This window comes from Mauremys reevesii, linkage group 2, assembly GCF_016161935.1.
Source record: "Mauremys reevesii isolate NIE-2019 linkage group 2, ASM1616193v1, whole genome shotgun sequence".
NCBI lineage: Eukaryota > Metazoa > Chordata > Testudines > Geoemydidae > Mauremys > Mauremys reevesii.
Window position 1 is genome coordinate 159,710,407 of NC_052624.1, and position 10,218 is coordinate 159,720,624.

The window sequence follows — 10,218 nt, forward strand, 5'->3', positions numbered from 1 at the left end:
TCCACTAAAGGGTCATCTCCCTGCTCCTCCCAATGTCCACACACGGCCAACACCACATTCCCCCTGTCATAGTATGGCTTCATCATATTCACATGGTACACCCGGCGGTGGTGCACCCGGTTCGACAGCTCCACCACATAGTTTACCTCATTTAGTTGCTTGACAACCTGGAAGGGCCCTTCCCAGGCGGCCTGGAGTTTGTTCTTTCTCACGGGGATGAGAACCATCACTTGATCCCCGGTGGCGAAGGTGTGGGCCCGCGCTGTGCGGTCGTACCAGACCTGCTTCCTCTGGGCTCGGGCCAGATTCTCCCTGGCCAGGCCCATGAGCTCGGCAAGTCTTTCCCGGAAGGTCAGGACATACTCCACCACCGACTCTCCATTGGGAGCGGCCTTCACCTCCCATTCGTCTCTCATCAGGTCCAGGGGCCCCCTTACCCGCCTTCCATATAACAGTTCGAAAGGCGAAAACCCAGTAGATTCCTGGGGTACCTCCCTGTACGCGAACAGCAGGTGAGGTAAGTACTTGTCCCAGTCCTGCAGGTGCTGGTTCATAAATGTTTTTAGCATCATCTTTAGCGTCCCGTTGAACCTTTCCACCAGCCCGTTGGACTGGGGGTGATACGCTGAGGCCCAGTTGTGCCGGACCCCACATTTCTCCCACAGGGACTGGAGCAGGGTCGACATGAAGTTGGACCCCTGGTCCGTTAAGACTTCCTTGGGGAACCCCACCCGGCTGAAAATGGTCAGCAGCGCATCTGCCACGGTGTCTACTTCGGTAGAGGACAAGGCCACCGCCTCGGGGTAGCGAGTGGCGAAATCTACCACCACCAGGATGTATTTCTTCCCTGACCAAGTCGTCTTGCAAAGGTCCCACTATGTCCATGGCCACCTTCTGGAAAGGTTCTTCTATGATGGGTAAAGGCCTCAAAGCTGCTTTCCCCTTGCCCAGGCCTTCCCCACCCTCTGGCAGGGGTCACAGGATCGGCAGTACTGTCGGACATGGGTAAAGATCCCAGGCCAGTAAAAGTTCTGTAGCAGCCTCTGCCTGGTGTGCCGGATTCCCTGGTGCCCTGCAAGGGGGATGTCATGGGCCAGGTACAGTAGCTTGTGGCGAAACTTCTGGGGAACCACCAGCTGCCTCCTGATCCCCCATGACTCCACTTCCCCTGGGGGAGCCCATTCTCGGTACAGGAACCCCTTCTCCCACAGGAACCTCTCCTTGCAACCTCTCCTCATGGTCTGTACCGCACTGAGGTTAGCCTGGTCCCTTGGCCTCCGCAAGGAGGGATCTTTCTGCAACTCGGCCTGGAACTCAGCAGCTGGGAAAGGGATGGGGACCTGCTCTCTCTCACCGGCTGGGTCTGAGGCCGCAGCCTCTCTGAGCCGTGTCCCTGGGCGTTCACTCCCCACCAGGTTAGGGTCCTGTGCCTTGGGCAGAGTACCTTCCCCATTGTCAGGGTGCAGTGCCCTGCGCCGACTCTGACTACGGGTCACGACCAGGGCACCCCAGGCGTTGCTTGGCCAGTCCTCGAGGTCCCCCCCCATTAACACCTCCGTGGGCAAATGTGGGTGTACCCCCACGTCCTTGGGGCCCTCCTTGGCCCCCCACTTCAGGTGCACCCTCACCACAGGCACCTTGAATGGGGTCTCGCCCACGCCCAGCAGGGTCAGGTAGGTGTCGGGCACCATCTGATCTGAGGCCACCACCCCGGGCCGGGCCAGCATCACCTCTGCGCCCGTGTCCCAGTACCCAGTGACCTTCCTCCCATCTACCTCCAGGGGAACAAGGCACTGTCTCAGGAGGGGCAGCCCCGTGGCCACCCTGTAAACCAAAAACCCGGAGCCTGGAGCATCCAGCCCCCCAGAGGAGCTGACCTGGGGCCCTCTTCCCTCCTTCATAGGTGGTACACTGCCAGCCCCCCTTTCCTGGGAATGTTGCCCCTCATCCGACTGGGTCTTTACCCAGTCAACACTCTGCGGGTTGGGTCTGCTCAGTCTGTCCTTGAGCTTGGGGCATTGGGCCCGTATGTGGCCTCGTTGGCCACAGTGATAGCAGCCCATGTCTCGTGGGTCCTCTCGAGTGGGTCGGATGGACCTAACGCTGGATGTTCCCCTTTGGTGGGGGTTCTCCATAGGCCCCCGCTGGGAGGTCCCATGGTGATTTTCTGTCTGCGTTGAGGCAGGCCTGCGCCTTCGAGACTCCTCCCTGTTATCCCCTGCCCGACTGTCCACAAATTGGTCGGCCAGCCAGCCTGCGTGCTGCGGGTTCTCCGGCTTCTGGTCCATCAACCACAGCCACAGGTCGGGTGGGCACTGCGCATACAGGTGCTCCAGTATGAATAGGTCAAGCAGGTCCTCTTTAGTTTGGGCCCCAGCTGTCCACTTGCGGGCATACCCTTTCACCCGGTTGACCAGTTGTAGGTATGTGACCTCACAGGTTTTATGCTGACTCCGGAACCTCTTCCGGTACATCTCAGGAGTCAGCCCAAACTCGCGGAGCAGGGCCTGTTTGAACAGTTCGTAGTCCCCTGCCTCCGCCCCTTTCATTCGGCTGTACACCTCCACAGCGGTGGAGTCCAGTAAGGGGGTGAGAAACGGGATCCTGTCTGCAGGGTCAACCTTGTGCAGCTCGCAGGCATTCTCAAAGGCCGCCAGGAAGGTACCTATGTCCTCCCCCTCCTTACGCCAGGCCAGGAAGTACTTATCAAAGCTCTTTGTAGGCGTGGGTCTCCCCTCACTCACCGCAGCCGGGGCCCCGCTGCTCCTCAGCCGGGCCAGTTCCAGCTCATGCTGGGGCTGGTTCTCCTCGTGCTTACGCTGGTTCTCCCGCTCCTTCAGTTCTTGCCTCCTTAACTCGAGCGCCTCCCTGTCATATTCCAGCCGCATCCGTTCCAGGGACGGGGAGCTCCGCCGGGATGATCCCCTACTGGCCGCCGGGGTCAGGGTGCCCTCGGTATTCACTGGGCTTCCCCTAACTCCTCCCCTAGGTATAGGTGGGCAGGGTCTCGGGGTGTCCTCGGCAGCAGTCTGGCCCCTCCCAGCCATGTCAGGCCCCGGGGCCCACGCTGCATCCGCTGGGCGGCTTCCCTCAGGGACCGAGCTCGGTTCACCCAAGCGATTCTTCTCCTCCAGCTGGGCAATTAGCTATCCCTTGGTGGACCTCCCAGTGCGCAGCCCCCTCTGTCTGCACAGCTCCACCAGGTCTTTCTTAAGGTGCTTAGCATACATCTTCCTGCTGGCCACTCGCCGGCCTGTGCTCTCAGCTTCCCACCGGTTCCAGGGAGACCCCTCGTGCACCAGCCCGTCTTCAGGTCACCCCCTCTCTGCCAGGGTCGAGCTGCAGACTCCTCCGCCCTAGGACTGCTCCTGCACTCCCCCGGGGGACCCTGTTACTGCAAAGTCCTTCGCTCTGGTCACACACTCCCAGGGGTTAATCGCCTCCTGAAATCGCCCCTTCGTTTTACTGCTCCCCAGTCACTTACTGCAGGAAGTGCAGTCCACGGGGTGCAGTACATCCCACCGCTACCACCAGTTGTCACGGAGTGTGGGGGAGTCCGGCCCTGCACCCCTCTTCCTGGGACTCACAGTGACTCTCAGCCAGCCAGTAAAACAGAAGGTTTATTGGACAACAGGAATGCAGGATACAGCAGAGCTTGGAAATATGGCCAGGACCCCTCAAACTGGCCCTTCTGGGGGTGCAGGGAGCTTAGTTCCCAGCTTGGGATTCCCTGCACTGCACCCCCCAGCCCCAAACCAAAACTGACTCAACCGTCTCCAGCCGGCTCCCTGCCTTTGTCTAGCTTCCCGGGCCAAAGTGTTGACCTCCCCTCCCCCCTGCCTAGCTCAGGTTACAGGCTCAGGTATTGTCCATCACCCAAAGTCCTCCCCGGCTCTCCCATCCTCCATGCAGACAGTCCCTACTCCATCACAATACTGCATATGGCCCATGAGGGCCTCAGCTCACATCTGTGCCAGGGGAGCATGCAGGGGGCGTTCACCATGCATCCGCTTGTCTGGTACCAGCCTGCTAGCACTGCTTCAGCTCGCCTGCGCCCATGAGCGCACTGCATCTATCCAGAGAGAACTGGGTTCGTGACACTGTGCTGACCCTGCCTGCTCACAGCCATGGAAGCAGCAGGCAGAGCAGAGGGAGGGGACAATGGGCTGATGTCGCCAGCGTAAATATCACCATCTTGACTAATGGCCATTGATGGACCTATCCTACAGGAACTTATCTAATTCTCTTTTGATCCCATTTATATGTTTGGCCTTCCCAACATCCCCCGGCAACAGGTTCCACAGGTTGACTGTGTTGTGTGAAGAAATACTTCCTTTCATTTGTTTTAAGCCTGCTGCCTGTTAATTTCATTGGGTGTCCCCTGGTTCTTGTGTTATGTGAACAGGTTAATAACTCTTCCCTATTCACTTTCTCCACACCAGTCATGATTTTATAAACTGCTATCATATTCCCCCTTAGTTGTCCCTTTTCCAAGCTGAACAGTCCAAGTCTTTTTAATCTCTCATATATGGAAGCTGTTCCATACCCCGAATCATGTTTGTCATCCTTCTCTGTACCTTTTCCAATTCTAATATGTCTTTGTTGAGATGGGGTGACGAGACCTGCATGCAGTATCTTTATATAGTGCAGTGCGATATTTACTGTCTTAGTATCCATCCCTTTCCTAATACTTCCCCACATTCTGATACCATATTCTGGCCACATTCTCATACTCTCCCTCTTACTGAGTAGTACCTTACTCCACAAACAGTCCCAGTTGGGCCACTGGGAATAAGGTGCTGCCCCGTCTGAGTAGGCCCAGACTTGGGCCCTTTGCCTGCAGTGCCAGTATTGGGGGATGTTAGCGATCTAGCATGTTTTAAAGGTGGGTGATGTTTTACATGGGTCACTACAAGCCCCAGGGGGATGGATAAACACCCTGGCAGATGGGGGAGTTGCACAGATATCAACTTACCAAGCAGCCCTGCCCATACTGTCCCTTTCTAGCCCTTCACATTTTATATCCCTTGTGCCTTGGCACTCGAGCTCCGTCTCATGGCACAGCAATGTCTGTCTCCTCCTAGCCATCTTTCCTTGGCACTCTCCATCCTTCCCTCAAGGTAGTGCATGGGTGTGTTACAAGGGAGTGATCGCCTAGACTATTATAGCTGTGAGTATCCACACCGGCGTTTCTGCAGGTTTTTCTAGAGCTTTGGTAATGTAGGAAAATGTGTTTCATCCATCACGCATCCTTGTTCCTTGCTGGATCAGCATTTTTATAATTGATTAGCATTCTGACAGAAAGGAATTGATTTAGCGAGGCCCACACAAGGTTGGGATTTATAGCTCTTTGTATTAATAAAGCATCACGTTCCTAGCAGGCTTTTGTTTCTGTTACGAATTCATAATGACATGATGAAAGAGGGACTGGGGTTTACAGCAGCTTAAAATAAACTCAGAATGAGGGCTCTGTAGCCAAGAAGTTCTGAGAAAAAGAACTGGGAAAGACATACAGAATGAGGAACAGGGGAAAATACGAGAGAATTTGCTTAGCATTCTACAGCAAACCTATGGAACATTCAGTGGAACAGTCCCTTCCCAGCCAAGGAAAGGAGCAGATGTCACTGAGCCAAATGTAGCCCATGCGCCAGCCAAAAGCTGTGTCTACCTTCTCGTTAGTCACTATTCATTGCTTCTCTCTGGGGCCCCGACCCAGCAGAGCACTTCGACATGTGCAGTGGCACACCCAGTGATTTCAATGGGATTGTACATGTGCTCGAAGTTAAGCACTTGATTCTGTACCTGGCTGGATGGGAGCCTGAGGGATTGTCATAGAGTGAGGCTCAGCTCTGCAGACTGCCAAACAAGTCTTTGTCCTCACGAGCCAGCCTGCCATCTACGGGCAGGAGTGAGAACAATACATTCCTCAGCCAGCAGCTGCAGCACCACAAACAGGACCCTGCCCTCAGAGGTGGGTGGGATGCAGAGGGCAGTGGAACTCAACCAATCTTGTTTCCAGGCAAATATCCTTAGGAGAGATGGGTCTGACCTGTAACCACCTCTCAAACGTGGGGGAACTCCCCGTTGGGATCCCAAAGCCCACCCAATGGGTGGGAGGCTGAACAGCAACAGAAGGGCTTGAAACTAAAAAGGAAACGTTCCCCAGAGTCTCTCAGGTGGGGTCGGTGGCTTTTCACTCACCCAGGTTCTGCACCGTTCGGCCACCATGTCCCAGGCAGCGAGAGGGCTGGTTCTCATTAAATGAGCTGAGCAAATACCAGGGAAGTGTTCTGGGCCATCGGCTCCCCTCGGAGGATGAGCCGCAAGCATCATGGGCAGGCGGGCGTTTGGCTGCCCCCTTTGGCACAGACAGGCTGGAGCGTCTTTCAAAATGCCAGAGATGTACATTCCAAAATGTTCCCCCCCTGCTTGTCATGGTGTCACGTTCCCCGCTCTGCAGGATCTGTGAATTCCTGACAGACTCCTCGGCCATGCTCCAGGGCAGCTCCCTGTCACTGCCTGGCATCCAAACCTCCTTGGACTGACAGCAGTGGTCTCTCTCCTCATGCTGAGATGAGCTGTGCCGGATGAGCAGACCCCATCAGCTGGCAGCACTGCCCAAGAGCATGATCCTGCTGAAATCCCGAGTTCTGGGGAAACTTCCTCTGCATAACAATTGGTTTCTTGAAGTGCTGCTGGCCCCTCTGCGGAGAGTTCTCTCTGCCAGATAGTCCTCTGAAATCTTTGTCCTGCCCTGGCTGTGTTCCCCCTCAACACTGTCCTGGGGGAGGTTTCCATGGAAACTGGGAGCCTTTGTTACTTATTTCCCCACCTGACTTCATTATCTTCCTCAGAATGACACAGTGGGTAGCCCTAGATACAAATGAAGTCACAGTCTGGCCCCGGGGTTTAGGCCCATCCCAATAGAAAGACTGGGAGCTAGTCTGTGCCATTTGGACTAGACTGAAGATTTTGGGGCTTGGGTTAGAGACAGAAAAAGCTGTTCTGAGTCAGCATAGGCCATTTGTCATCACCGAGTACCCTGGGAATCTCAGATATCACTGCTGGCAAACACTGGACTGTGATTAGTGGTCACTGTACCTGTGTATGGAGAGCAAGGGGTTAATTATTTTAGCTCATGGGATAATTTTGCTGTTGCAGTCAGTGAAATTGAATTTAATAGGCAGGTAGCTCACTGGACTCTATAGGATGTAGCAGGACATGTTAATACAGGCCGTCACTGGTGCCTAAGGGGTTGATTCCTAGCTTGCGGTTGAGCCACTTGATACAGGGTCCTAGAGATGCAATAGAAATGATAGGTACTTGGCACATGGCCATTCTGACACTTACCACTGCACTGATCTGTTCTGGTTATTAGGTATGACTTAGATATGCCTCTCCGGCTCCCACTGATGACTCCAAAAACACTTAAAAAGAAAGGAGATCAAACCCCTCAAACGAATCTAAACCAAGGCAGGAATGACACTTGGATGAGAAGTCTCTGCACAATGAATTTTGAATTCTCACACAACTCATGGGTGGCTCTTTGTGCTTCCGAATAGAAGAGAATGCACCAAGATGATGATGCTTATTGCTCCTTCTATCATCTCACTCCCTCCTTGTCTCTTTCATCTAATGCTGCATCTCCTCAGAATCCCAGAGTCCGAGCTCTTCATTGCTTGTTTGTACAGCGCCCTGCACAATGGGGCCCTGACCCTGACTGGGGTCCCTAGGTGCTACCATCACACAGATACTAGATGATTATAATCAGCTCATTTTTGGCCTATCGATTACAGCATCTAACAAACAACTACGAAACTTCCCTGCAGACCAGAATTAATAGCCCACCCTTAGTCAGACTGGGGATCATTATTATGACAGCACGTAACGGGCCGCCGCTGAGATCGGGTCCCCATTGTGCTGGGTGCTGCTCAGCGAGAGAAGCTCCGTGCCCAAAAGAGGGGAAATGACACCTAGGTCACCCAGCAGCATCACTGGGAATAGGATCTAGGTCTCTGGAATGCCAGTCTTGTGTCCTAGCCACTGGGCCACCCTGCCTTTCTCTCCATCAGCCTGTCGTGCTTTGAATTTCCCGGTGGCTAGCAGTTTGCCCTAAGTTTGGTGATCATGTCTCAGCCTGTGAATGGTGCATGTTTGGTCAGCTGTTCGCTCGCCCTGGCTCCGAGTCACAGGCAAGTTACATGCACCGCATTCCGGTTATTTTAGCCAAACAGAAATCCTTCAAACAACTGCAAGCGCCATATGGGTTAGAAAGACGGGAAGTTTGTATTGTCTTAGCTAAGCTATTTCTGTTACAAAGTCATAAGGACTGGAGCCAGTCAAGACTAGAATTATCCGTAGTAGAGAAAGCAAAGTCCCTCTGTAAGGACATTGCAAGATAATCAGTTCTTGGCTATTCTAGCTCACTGCCTAAGTCCTGCTTGAAGAGAAGCCAGGGAAATAGTGCCCAATGAGTCCAAAGATCACTTTAAGGGCTGAGCAACTGAAGCTCTCTGTGACTTCCCTTGGAGTCATAAGGGCTCAGCACCTCTGAAAAACAACCCCTAAAAAGAGCTTAGCCCCTAATCTGGACCAGATTCACAGGACAGCTCAGCTCATCGGAAGCTGAAAATGTAGCTATCAGTGTCACAATGGGAGCTACCAGGTGCTGACTGACACACACTTGTGAAGACCTGGTGGCCCCAATTCCAAGTGCTGAATTCTGCAGAGACTGGCCCCGAGCTCTTTTGGAAACATGGCTGTAAATGTTTGTGCCTGAGCTGTAGGTCCAGGAGCCCCATCTGCCCCACCACGAGGGATTCAGACACCAGGCTGGCTTCTAACAGCAGCCTGGCCCTTCCCAAGAGCTCTGACAGACACATTTTTAGCTACAGGCCGGCATAAAGACTAGCCTTGGTTAACCCCTTTTCACTCTTTTCCCAAGCAGTTTTGATGGCCGCTGCTTGGTGTTTGTAACTGGGGCTTACCCAATCACAGGCTGGTCGATACCAGCAGCAATCACCTTTGTTACCGCACCAGAAAATGCAACAGAAGCCAAAGAGAAAAGCCTCTGTCTCCTGATCGTCCCATAAGGCACCATGCACGTGTGTTGGCAGTGATATGGAAGCAGGCTATTTTCTCCAAAGCTGATCTGCGCCTGTCATAGGGACATCAGGAAAGCACTTTGTTATCTACCACATGCTAGTCCCCCAGCCCTTTGTGCAGGAACACAGTGTAAAGTAGGCCTCAGTTACTAAGGACAAGGGAGAAAATAAGCTGTAAAACTCACTAAAGTGTAGCAGGAGGAACAAAAGATGTGGTGAAAGACAACAAGCAGAGAGGGAAGAAATTAACAAAATCTGTTGTACACAAGCAGCATGTGAACAAAGTATGATACGTAGAGGGACCGGTTCTGAAAAGAACCTTACCAATCACAAAGCGTGTGACATGACAGAGAATGGAAGACGCAGGCATCAGTATACAGTTAATTATGACTATTAAGTAACCAACATTCATATTCTTTGGATTTGTGGTATAACCCTCTATCCACCCCCTACCTTTGAGCCCGATCAACTCACGAGTAGTGTGATTGTTTGCCAATAAAATAGAACCTGAGTCCTTGGGATCCCTGACACACAGCAATTTGTTATCTCCAGCCAGTCTAAGCCTGAGGAAACTGCAATCAAGAAAAAAAAAACACACCTAAGTGCTTTTGTGCCACCAGCCCATGCTTTCACAGCGATGCTCACTGCCCTGCCCAGGGAGTGGTAGCCTGGTGCTCTGCTGGGACAGACTGAGAGGGGACAGAAAAAGAACACAAATCATCGAAACCATCATGTCCCTAGAGCACTGGCCAATGTATTCCCACAAAGGGTTTTGCCACCCCCATGGTAACGCACGTGCCTTACTATAGAGACCACAGCCAAGACTAGGGGCCCAGTGCACTAGGAACTGTATTCATGCCTTATATCCATACTGAAAATCAAGATCAAGCGAGCTTTTGCCTTTCTGCTCCATAGGAGGTTTCTGTCCTCCCTGAGCTCGCCTCAGGACACCTGCATTACGGTTTGACAGGTGTACTGCCCCAGTACCCACCTGACACTCCCCAGAGCAGGTCACGCCCAGCACATGCCGGATTTGGAGCCAGAAGCGAGCGCCCCTCGGGGCTTGCCCCCTCCGTCTCACCGGGTAAGTGAAAACACACATGAATAGAACAGC

General features: G+C 53.3%; 1 long non-coding RNA gene across 1 annotated transcript in view; it reads right to left on the minus strand.

Annotated features, from left to right (window-relative positions):
* Nucleotides 1-6,770, minus strand: part of LOC120399012 — a 32,839-nt gene extending 26,069 nt beyond the window's left edge. Inside the window, exon 1 of the long non-coding RNA XR_005594885.1 lies at nucleotides 6,202-6,770. This is a non-coding gene — a long non-coding RNA (uncharacterized LOC120399012). The remainder of the gene's footprint in view (nucleotides 1-6,201) is intronic.
* Nucleotides 6,771-10,218: the final 3,448 nt, after the last annotated feature.